Source organism: Anguilla rostrata, chromosome 4 (genome assembly GCF_018555375.3).
Source record: "Anguilla rostrata isolate EN2019 chromosome 4, ASM1855537v3, whole genome shotgun sequence".
NCBI classification, from domain to species: domain Eukaryota; kingdom Metazoa; phylum Chordata; class Actinopteri; order Anguilliformes; family Anguillidae; genus Anguilla; species Anguilla rostrata.
The window spans coordinates 56,748,847-56,762,008 of NC_057936.1; the positions used below are offsets into that span (position 1 = coordinate 56,748,847).

The 13,162-nt window shown below is 36.5% G+C and overlaps 1 protein-coding gene across 3 annotated transcripts in view; it reads right to left on the bottom strand.

Annotated features, from left to right (window-relative positions):
- The window catches only part of negr1 (neuronal growth regulator 1), a 198,308-nt gene that overhangs the window by 54,223 nt on the left and 130,923 nt on the right, over nt 1–13,162 (bottom strand). The gene's annotated exons all lie outside the window — the stretch shown is intronic.

Consider the following 13,162-nt stretch of genomic DNA (forward strand, 5'->3'; position numbering starts at 1 on the left):
GAGAGCTATCCCAATGTTTAGAAAAAAAGGAAATGAAGCACAGTCATAAATTGCTTAACGGAAGTTCAAAGACTAAATGGCGCGGGCAGCTTCTGAACATTTTCAATGAGAAGCAAAGCCTTTCAAGCTCTGAAGCAGTGTGTGAATCTCTTTCCCATTTATAAAGGAAGTTATAAAGCCCAGGCCATTTCTGTGTCAGTGGGGGTCTTTTGTATATACACTGTTTACAGTTTGAAAGGAAATAAATAACATGACAAAAATAGCCTATCAACACAGAACTAAACAGGACATTAGAATATTAAATATGCTATATGAACTCAATATGGTTTGTGTTAATGCCATGAAGTCATTTTGTGAAATGGTCGAAATTAATAGCTGTGTGAAATGGAGATTGATCTGGATTTCAACTTTTAAACATTTTGCAATTATGAATTCATTTCACATGAAGCAGACAATCCAAGTAGATGCTTTTATAATTTTGAATTTACCAAACACACATGCCATGTTTGTGTATAATTTCAAATTGGTACATGCCTCATTTTTATACAATAATCTGCTCATACAGTATTTGAAATGTTTTTGTCCCATTGTAATTTATCAATGTAATGTAATTTAATATTCAAGATGTACATGCATGCATGTATTGAATCGCAAACACGTACAGACGGGTGACAAATTAAAGGAAAAAAACAAAGTGTCTTAGTAAGGTGTTGGGCATCCACGAGCTGCCAGAACAGCTTCAGTATGCCTTGACATTCTACAAGTCTCTGGAAGTGTACTGGAGGGATGCAAAACCATTCTTCCAAAAGATATTCCCTCATTAGGTGTTTTGATGATGGTGGTGGAAAGTGCTGTCAAACATGTCGGACCAAAATCCCAAAATAAGTGTTCAGTTGGGTTGAGGTCTGGTGAGTGGAAAGGCCATAGCATATGATTCACATCACTTTCATACTCATCAAACCATTCAGTGACCCCTCGTGCCCTGTGAATGGGGGCATTGTCATCCTTGAAGAAACGACTCCCATCAGGATAGCTAGGAAATTGGGGTGAGTCCACCAGCTAGCAAAATCCCATATGTATTTTTGTCTGCAATTCAACTTGTACAGACAAATATCTGGGGTAAATTCATATTTTAGGTAAATGTGCGGTCATGTGCCTTTGTTGCTGTGAGGTTTGACTGTTGGCCACAGCCTGGAGGTCTTCCGACTACTTCCTTGCAGCCTCCCATCTAGCTACATGGTGGGAGAGACATTTTCTGCAATTGATACACTACATGACCAAAAGTATAAGAGTATATGGGTTTGATTAGTGGGTCCGGCTACTTCAGCCACACCTATTGCTAACACATACATAAAATCAAGCAAACAGCCATGCAGTCTCCATTGACAAACATTACCAGAAGAATTGGCCATACTGATGATCTCAGTGACTTTCAATGTGGTACTGTCATAGGATACCAACTTTCCAACAAGTCACATTTCTACCCTTCTAGCACCGGTCAACCGTAAGTGCCATTATTGCGAAGTGGAAAACATGTAGAAGCAACAGCAGCTCAACTGTGAAGTGGTAGGCCACACAAGCTCACAGAACGAGACCCCATGGATTTTGAACGAGATGTTCAACAAGCACGTATGGGTGTGATGTTCGGGTATCCACATACTTTCGGCCATGTAGTGTACACAAAGCTAGACTATGTAAAGATGCAAAGAAATAAAATAAAATAAATAAATCAATAAAAATAAAAGTGACAATGAATTCATGTGTTTATGAAAATGCATGCTCATGTTGCAGACTTTCGCCATGCTTCCAGGCAGGCTAGAGCAGATTGATACCCACTGGTGTTGTGCTACCATTGGCTAGCGTAGGTCTGTTCCATCACCATTAAGCTAAAGCAAGCTACCTTGTAACATTGCTGCATATGACAGTGAAATGGGAGTTTTTGATATTGGCTACATCAGTCGAGGATTTTGCCATACTTGTGACTGCCTGACTGGTATGAATGCAGCTATTGCTGTATTTATGAAAGAGACATGATTTCAGCAGTCTGCAATATTAGGTTACAAAGCTCCCAACATAGCTCTGTAACAGAGCAAAATATCTAGCTGTTTTGCTGGTGCATGAGCTTCATCATCTTGGGGGTGTGGGAAGGGTTGAGAATGGAGGAGGAGACATTTTTTATTATAAACACAGGAGCGAAGCACAGAAAGAAATCCTCCATAGAATGCCTTTAATCTCAAGTGGCCAAACACAGGAAGAGAACCATCAACTATTTACAGTTAATTATTTTACTACTACTCCTGCTGCTGCTGCTGCTACTACTGAAATATGTTTCATATATGGTGCTGCAATACATATTCTCCCGAGACCTGAACATTCATTTTTGTCCCTTGTAAGAAACATGTCTCTGGTCTTAACCTCAATAATTATGCATTCTACTATACTGAAACCTACACTACAAAGGACATTCAATAAAAATAACATCATATTTTGGAAAATATTTTCACTGCGACATGATTTTGTCATCCAAGACCCTTGTGAAAATACTTTAACTTATTTTATTTTCTGGCAGGTCCCAGGAGGATATACATGTTAACAAGAATAGCCAATAAATAATTAAACATTTTTACACTGACATGAAACCGATTAACATTCATAGACAAGTCCGTGTGACTTAAAAATAATGTTTATGGGAACATTTCCAGGGAACCAAGAATTTACTGGGTAGCGACATCAAAACAAAAAGGGGCTGGGGAAATCGTGGGTGAGAATATGAAAGAAGAATATATAGAAAGTATAGGAAAGAGTATAGGAAAATAATCACCCACTTCAGTTAAAAGTAAAGCCAATGTTCTAATACTGCACTGGAGTGATATGGAGATACATATAAATATAGCAATGCAATTTCACATTTGCAGAACAGAATGTTTCAGTTCTGTTTTTTTTAACAATAACAGCTGACATATTTACTTTAGCCAACATTCAATCAAGATTTGCACGTTTTTTCTTCATTAACAGTCAGTTAACAGGGAAAGACAGACTGACAGAGACTAACATGCAGAGCAGTGATCACTGACATTACCTGTCTTTGTGAATAATAAGAGAGAAAAGAAAAAAGATAAAAATGAACAGTGTTTTGAACAAGCATTTATTTGCAAACCAAAATTAATACAAAATGTCTCCGGGCCCAAATTTTCTGTCCTTAACGAAACTTATTACGAAACTTACGAAACAATTTCCAACTGATAAAAAATTACAATTAAAGTACAATTAAAGTAATAATAGCCACCAAAACCATACAACTATGAATTGATTGATTTATAATGTTACCTGAAGGTTACTTTCCATCCTATGTACAATATTTAGGTCCCTATCCATATCACATATTATATGCCCACAGCATGAGGAACACTTTGGAAGGTCATGTACTGTGGAGATATGGGAAAGGAAGAAATGTAGCAAACTCAACTACATGTGTGGCAAGGCCATTCTCTGGCCATTCATCACTTGGATATGTGCTGTCTTGTATAGTATTGGCAGAGCTTGGCAGGCAGCCTGCTTGGGTCTGAAGCTGACTGTGATGGATTTCCACAGCGCTAACTCCCTATGTCCATCACAGTTATATCTGGAGCCCTTTAACTGGTGCCTTTAATTACCATCGGTATGAATAAGAACCACGATAAAAAAAATGTAAAAAAAAAATGTAAAAAAACCCCCCCTAGTTTGTAGATATTGTGGTTATGTAAAGTACTGGAAAGAAAAGAAAATGCACAGAATTTTCAGCATATTTACATTACATTTATTAAACACTTATCCAGAACTTTACTTTATTCAGTTTATTTTTACAGGGACAGTGAACATTAATAAACATTTCTGTAAATGTGCCAGTTTAGCCAGCATGGCTCATTTTCAAATGTACATTAAAAACAACAAATACAAAATACAAATTCAGACATAATACAACACACAGACATAGAACAACTTACAATGTAAAAGAAACATACAGTAAGTTCATTCACCAGAACAATTTTAGCAATTAGTGCTGGACATAGCAAATAATATTCCAGACTAGTGAGTACAGATTGCAAACAGGTAGGATCTAGCCACAATTTAGAGTGACTAGACTTACTGTTATGCAAGTTCAACCAAACCCTATACTAGATTTAATACTAAATATATTTATTTAATATACAGATATGGCCTTTAGAAACATAAGGAGAGACCAGCCATGCTGTGCCAGGTAATTACCATTCCAACTTCAATGCAACAAGAACAAAGAAAATAAAATAATGTAAAAAGGAACAGTGGGGAAAAAACACATCTAATGAGCCACCACAACACAAAACAAAAAAATTATATTGCTTTCTCTGCTCAAAATGTAACTTGAAATTAAAACTCTAAACTAAAAAAAGAAATGTCACACAAACCTCAGCCAGTGGGGATGGAAGATGGTGACCCAAAATGGATTATGTCAAATTAAAGCACGCGTTGGGGGGTGGCGGGGATGGGGGATGTCAGGTTAATTTAGCCACGGAAGGGTTTATCTAAGATTATACTTTGTAAAAAGTAACTCTAGGTTGCCAAAAGCGAAACTAAGTACCACTGTATTATTATTGTTGTTTTAGCTTGTTTAAGGAGACCAAACATGAATAGTTCAGGAGAGGCTTCAGATTAGATATTGAATACTGCTTCAAAAATGACACATTTCCTGCTTTTGATAATATAGATGAGTATTATGTGTTTTTGTTAGTAATAATTAAGTCCCCCTAGCTCAAAACTCCATTCTTAGCCACAAAATATCCTACCATGTGATTACGGCAGCCGTTCAATGCAAAGTACAATCCTTAAAATATATTTCAAATAACTGCAATGCATGATATTTTTCTTCTATTTTAATAATTTAGACATTTTTTTCTGTGATTTGATACTTCACTATAACACCAATGCACTATTCTTTCTTTATAAATCCATCATTCATCATTTTCAGGCAAAACACATCTTTAGAGATTTGGCTCCATTGTAACCTTCTGAGAACAATGCATGTTGCTTCTCCTCCTGTTGCTTCTACCCTTCAAGGCAAAACAAATAAATGAAATAAATGAATAAAATCCTTGTTGTGCCCCTGTCAGGTGAGGTGTCGGGGACCCAGGCTGAGGTGATTACTGCTCACACTCATGTCAGGGAATTCAGCAATCACGGTTGCACGCGTCCTTCTGCGCATTTGATCCTGCTGTTTACCGCAGTAAATAGATTAGGATGCCAGAGTGGTGCGTATTTGATCATTTACCCAACATAAACAGGAAAGGTTTTCCCTCCCTGTGAATAGCCCAGGCATGTGCATAAATAAGCTGCTTTACTGCAATGCAAAACCCTAGGAAGCACAGCTGTACATTCACCTTATTGGGCCATTTCTGCGTTTGCCTGTGAAAGGTGTTTAGAGAGTTAGTGTGTCAGCTTGGCACAATCTTTTATCCCTTGGAATTTCACTTACAGTGGAGTATTTTAAGTATATGTTTAGAGAGCCTGGAGGTAAGCTGAAAACTTTCACTGTTCAAGCACCAGCGTAGCTCATTGGACTAGCTACGGTAAATACAGGGAACATGTGATATTGTGGGTAGTAAGCATGTACCAAAGACTCTTAATGATTGGGCGTTAGGTTGGATTAATATATAACCCACTGTGGTTTTCAAGTGAAAAAGCAAAACACCACAATAAGACCAATAAATAAAATCTATTGCAGTGATTTAAATTAGAAATAAATGCGATACTGTCACTTGCTACAGTGACAATTTTCATAGAACAGGGCGTGACCCTGAGAAAAATGTCCATGATTTATATCAACCTTCTAAAGAAGACTATGCTTTTGCAATATACTGCTACACTAAGAAAAATGTAGCATTCAATGCTGTGTGTTTGCCTACGTTCATCAACAAGCTGAAGTGTACTATATGTCTTTGAAAATGAGAATCTGGAGCTCCTGTTTAACTGTACAGATGATCAGGCCAGAGATATAAGGGAAAGTTTTTAGAAAGTTTTTGATGGAGAATACAAGAGCATATGCAGGGTACGATGAAACTGCAATAAGTCGTTATTAAAGATATACATTTTTAGAATTTCATCAGAAAATTAGTTTTCTCAGAATGTCCCTATAATGTTATGCATGCATACAGGTGCCAACATTTCCATTGCAGTGAGGTTTTGGTCAGGTTTATTCAGAACAAATTAAGTTCAACAACCCATTAATATTCTGTACTTCTGTAGAGCCCAACTTAGTGAAATACTATAGACACAACAATGGTTTGAAATATTGATATATATATTACTGGTTATGACAATTAATAAATGAATAGGCTAATTGAAAACAATAATCTACATAATATGAGAAATGCTATTTTAAGACCCTTAATCAGAGGAAATGATCATTCTGTAATGGCTAAATATACACTTACCGGCCACCTCATTAGGTACACCTGTTCAACCGCAAACTGCAACCGTTAACGCAAATACCTAATCAGCCAATCACGTGGCAGCAACTCAATGCATTTAGGCACGTAGACATGGTCAAGACGATCTGCCGAACTTCAAACCAAGCATCAGAATGGGGAAGAAAGGTGATTTAAGTGACTTTGAACGTGGCATGGTTGTTGGTGCCAGATGGGCTGGTTTGACTATTTCAGAAACTGCTGATCTACTGGGATTTTGACGCACAACCATCTCTAGGTTTTACAGAGAATCGTCCGAAAAAGAGGAAAATATCCAGTGAGCGGCAGTTCTCTGAGCGAAAATGCTTTGTTGATGGCAGAGGTCAGAGGAGAATGGCCAGTAACTCAAATAACCACTCGTTACAACCGAGGTATGCAGAAGAGCATCTCTGAATGCACACCACATCAAACCTTGAAGCAGATGGGCTGCAGCAGCAGAAGACCACACCGGGTGCCACTCCTGTCACCTAATGAAGTGGCCGGTGAGTGTAGAAGTTAACAGTGCTAACATTTAACAAAGGTTAATTCAAGTTATCGGGTAATGACAAGCTACCCTATATTATGTGGTTAGTTTGGTTCATCAACCTCATAAAATAAAATTTTTTAGAGTAAAACAACAAGGATCAGGGAATTTGCTATTCCAGACCAACACATGCATAGCCAAAACAAGATGAAACAACAGACAGCTATTACAAGTTTTACGCTAGTCTATTGAGTGATGCGCAAAGCAGGCAGTCAACCAATGACTATTTCACCCAGCAATCACAAGCTTGCTGATACTAACATTTGTTTCCTCATATTACTTCTGGCAGACTAGGGCAAAAAAAAAAAAAATCCTGTAACAAAAGCAAACAGAAGGGTTTATACAAGCTAGAATTATCATCAAATACTTACCACGTTAACGAATCGGCACATTAACATGAAAAAAACTATTGTGCTGTATCCTTTTAAAGCACAAGGACAATTCAGCATGCAACAGGGCTAAAAAAAAAAAATCCAATGGGTATTGGTCTTAAAAATACCAAAACACTCCATCTCTGGTTTTGACTGAATCTAGGGAGTATGCTCTGGTTTCTCTGCAGTATCTCTGGAGTGGTAAGTACTCACTCTATCTTTGCTGAAGTGGAGATACGATCAATGGAATCTCAAAAGCTCAAGGATGCATAAAACTAATTGGTGTCTTTGATTCCTCAAGAGCAGTCCAAACTTTTATATTCCCCAAATAGTCAAGCATAGTGGCTGAAGTATTTTAATTAAAGCAAAACAAAAATCCGATCCCACATCACACATTTGAGACTTGTTTACACTGAAAATTGTAAAAAAAACTCTTACCTGCAGAACAAAGTTCTGAATGGGTTGGCACGTATCTGAAAGAGCTCATTATTCAATATAATCCTGTTGGTCCCTTATGGTTTCAGGCTGCTGGCCACCTTGTCCTCCCATAAATTTTATGTTAAAATGCGAGGTATGGCTTTCGGTTACAGGAGCCCTAAATCGTCAAACAACTTCATCATTTGACATCACCATTTATCCAAATCAGTCTCATTATTCAAATCCAGACTAATAAGAAGCCTTTTTTGCTGTTCATAACCCCTCTTCTCCATAGGGTATACCGTACTATAGCCACTTACACGTGGGGCTGAAATATAAAATTGGATTCCTAGCACAAAAGTCTTTATTTTTAGACACTTACAGCTTGGGGGAAATGAGCCCCTTTCTCATTTCTTTTTCAGATGTCTCTCACTGTCCCATACCATCAATATCCACCATCTCAACTTCAAAAAGCAGTCACCACAAAGGATCTGTTTAACTCTGAATCTGCACAAGACAACACTCAGCTGACCTCTCATGAAGGACAGACCGAGACTGGATCAGCTCCTGGCCTTAGTGGATGTGTATCCCAAGTGAATTTGATTCCCCCTGAGGCTCTCTCTCTTTCTCCTCTAAAGGGAATGTTTCTCTCACTGTGGCATATGGCTTCCTCGCCAGGGATGGGTACTTTAGAGGAAGTCTTCTATAGACTAGACTTGGAAATACATGAGGCATTTCACATAAAATTGTATGTTTAGATTTTTTTCTTTACTCTTCTTTGCTGCATTCTTCAAAGTATCACGTGACTGTATTTGCCTCCCTGAACTGCACTAATTTCAGCTGCTAATCGCTTCGCTAATTACAGCATATACAGGTGCAGGCCACGCAGTCCAATATCAATTCCAGATACATAAATTAAAATATGTGAACATTCTAACAATACTCACAATGCTTTGGTGTGTGCTGAATTCAAACTATATTATTGAATAAAAGAAGTACAAGCAATTGTGAGTCAAATTGTCGGACACATTTTGATTGTAACCAGTTTTTGGCAAGTCAGTCCCACCGTCTCTGTTGCTGTTGTTTGTCCTTTCTATTGGGAGGTATATGATCATGTAATCATCATAACAGACTCATGTGTGTTGCACTTCCTAAATTGTCTTTGATGTCTTAGATTTAAACAAACGTTGATTCAACCAAAATTCGTTTTTTTTTCCTAAAACATTTATTTTGGAAGCCTGATATGAAATGATCTGTGGGCTTCATCACTATAATTTATGCCCTGAAATTTCTACATAAATTACCTGGTTCATCCACAAACGTAAACTTACATTACAGACATTTAGCAGATGCTCTTATCTACAGTGACTTTTTATATAGCATTTATATTTTATCCATTTATACAGCTGGATATATACTGAAGCAATGCAGGCTAAGTTCCTTCCTCGAGGGTACAATGGCAGTATACTACCAGGGAATCAAACCTGCAACCTTTAGGTTACAACATCAGCTCCTTACCCATCATACTACACTGCCGCCCTGACAACATGAATTTGTTGTTTGGAATATGGGTAAGCAGTATTTAAAAAAAATAAAGACAAAATCCCTGTCAAGCTAATTTATTATGATTAGAAGCGTACTGTTTTTGGCACTCAAAACATATTCTCTTGATATTCTCTGAAACGAAATATTTGCTGTCACAAAACCTATTTCTTGTAATTTAGGTCTGTCAGGGCTTGTGCAACATTATGTCAACACAGTGAGTCATGCATAGTCCACAAAAAAGATGAGGAAATACAATGATCCTTGTAATTTTCTGGCTGTATAATGATATATTACAATTGTAAATCACTCCCAGAAGATAAAGTTCTAAATGAGCCCTCTATTTTTCCCCATCAAATGTGCACCCTTGAATACATAGCATCAAACTAATTGAATAGGGATGATTGTCAAGTAAATTTCAGGTAGAACAGATTTTCCATGTAAGTAATAATATAATTAAGACATTAATAAAGCCCTTTCTACATTTTATTATTTCATAGCAAAATTCATAGATTCAGTAGTATAAATTTAGTATAAATTGTATTATACATTATTATCATATACATATATGTGTCGTTATTAAATGGTGGATATCACGTTTTGGAAACTCCTCAGTGGTTATAAATCGCTATATATATATATATATATATATATATATATATATATATATACATACATACATACATACAACAATTTATAACCACTGCTATTTGAAAAGGTGGCATGCTTTTTAATTAAAAGATTGATTAATAATCTACCTCTTCAGTCACATTTTAAAATGAGTTTTCTTGGCAATTAAGAACTAGACTCATCAGTCCATGACTTATCAGTTTATAAACAGAATGGCAGTTCAAAATGTTTGCTGTGGTTGTCCTTTCTGTCATCCAGCATCAGGTTTGCAGCCAGGATTTATTAATTCACTAAATTTCTGTTTTAAATTTAAAGCTGTTTGGGACTGAATAAAGCCATATTTCCCAGTAAAGAGATGCAGATTTCTCTAAGAATATAAACCATTTCTCAGCACCCAGGCTCAAGGATAGATGACCAAGGCATTTATTTATCAAACGGACCATGCAATGCCAGTACAGTAATTAAATAGCATTTGAACCACACTCACACCTGTACAATATACCTTTATGATTGCCTGGAGGAAATTCTGAGAATATTAGGAGCTTGGCTTTGTACTCCCCTTGCTATTATGCTAAGTCTGCCTGCAGTTAAATAATAAAAGTCGGATTTTCGGCATTATATCAGTATTAATAGGCACAGTCTTTAATACAATGTTAAAACACGAATGCAGTCTCCAGAAAATGGGTCACAGAAAATGATAACTAATTTCTGAAAGGGACCAAACGATTATTATTTGGCTTGAGCCAGAGACTTAGTTTAATTGGCAATTCAAGGCGACATGACGGTAAATGTAGATTCACTCAATTTGTGTTGCAACATAGTTTCGGGGAGCAATTGTTTAAGCCACCAACCAATATTAGTTTTTGGGATTTACTCTGTTTGGTTTGATATCCATACCCATTAACTGGAGAGTTGATTTTAACTTTGATCTTTCTGAATATAAAGAGGATGGTTAGGAGGATTATACAATTGATAAAATGTGTGTATTTCGATACAATATGAAAGAAACTTTCCCTGAGCACCTCCTTATGACAGGCTAAGCAAAGTCCACTCCATCAATGAAATTAAATATGATGTTCTTAAATCGGGTCATTCTTAATGTCAACTTTACCATCATTAATTCTTCATAAAAAACAAATAATGGATTCATGACCATGCCTTATATCATGTATGCAACATTATGAAGGCTGCCATAGAATATTACATCAATATTTTTGAACACTATATGGCCAAAAGTATGTGGCCACCTGACATCCAACATCTCATCCAAAATTAGGGGCATTAATACGAGTTGCTCCAACCTTTGCTGCTATAACAACCTACACTCTTCTGGGAAGGCTTTATACAAGATTTTGGGAGCATTGCTGCAGGGATTTGCTTCCATTCAGCCAGAAGACCATTAGTGAGGTCAGGCACTGATTGGGCAATTAGGCCTGGCTTGCGGTTGGCTTTCCAATTAATCCAAAAGGTGTTGGATGGGGTTGAGGTTAAGGCTTTGTGTAGGCCAGTCAAGTTCTTCCACACCAATCTCAACAAAACCATTTCCCGAAGGCACTGTCATATTGAAACAGTAAAGGGCCTTGCCAAAACTTTTGCCACAATTTTGGAAGCACAGAATTGCCTAGAATGTCATGGCATTAAGATTTGCCTTCACTGGAACTAAGGAAACTAGCCCAAACCACAAAAAACAGCCCCGGATCAAGGAGTATCAGCATACTTTTGGTCATATAGTGTATGCCATTGCAAGTATGAGTTTTTAGTGCATGCTAAATAAACTGTAGTCACATCTGACATACCAAGTAATGTTAATTGACATAATTTCACCACTTCCAAAGCTCCTGCACTCACAAAGTCATGATGAATGTCATAATTAGACATTCCTAGATGATCTGACACAGACTGATGCAGGCTGCTATAGTGTCATGCACCATTATGCTGAATAATACCTAATGTGGCAGTGTAAATTGTATACATTAATAATACGTTTTTTCTTTTCAAAAACACAATAATTTATAAGTGTAATTTAAGTGAGTCAATAAGCAATACAGTAATCAGAAAATGAATAATGTTATTTGATGCTATGGTCAACACTTGGCACAATACATCAAAAGTAAGAAGCACATGATCAGACATGAATGACTGTCATATCTAAAATTGAGTTTGACAGTTAAATTCAAATGATTTCTGCCAAATATACTTTCCTTGTATTTTCCACTTATTTTGCCAGTTCTCATGCTATTTCCTCTGCAATATTTTCTTATCATCCTTGTTTAAAAGGAATGTTTAATAATGGTTTATAAGGTTAACTTCCAAAACTTTATATACAATTATATTCCATTAATTAGTGCAGAAATATCAATGAATGAATTGGTGTTAACATGACTACAAGTTTTATTTATTTTATTGTTTCATTATTTAAAAATGTTTTCTGCAGTGTCATTACCAAAGTTATATCAATGACAGTAATACATGACAGTAACTCGGGAAAGGTTCATTTCTGAGTTTCTTGGATAAAAAAACACGTTCAGGAGGAAAATATTTCATTTTAAGAGAGAAAATGTCACACAGGTCAGGGCAACCATTTTCACTTTCAATATTTAATTAGTCAAGGGAGTTTAAAGCATATCAGTACTATGGGTCTGATTGCTTCTCACTATTACAAAATACTTTTCTTTTTAAATTATTCATTTAAAATGATTAAAGAGCTTTGATGGTCAATTAATTGTATGCATAAAATTGAGATATTTTTTCCTGAACTTTGCTTGATTTGAACTGCAAACACAAATATGCACATTCTGACCGGAGGAGACTATGAAGTCAGACTAAAAAACGAATTACATGGTGGAATTACATGGTGATCATGCTTTTGTCAGAGCTGGCCCTACGCTGAATTCTGTTTCTTCCCCTGAAATGTTAAAATCTTGTCTCACAACCTCAGGGTATAATAATGGTATTTGTATATACCATGACATTACTGTTCCTCTAATTTATGTATTGCTTGTCTCTCCCTTTAATAGTTCATATGTGCCATATTACACAAATTGCTTGCTGGCAATATATATAACATTTATGATCATGATGATTACTACAACCACCATTAATAGTTCTACAACATTGCATGACACTTTCCCACTTTTCAAGACAATTCGCACCCGGAGTTTTCATATAGAGGACAAACACAGAAATAAAAAAAGTAGTCT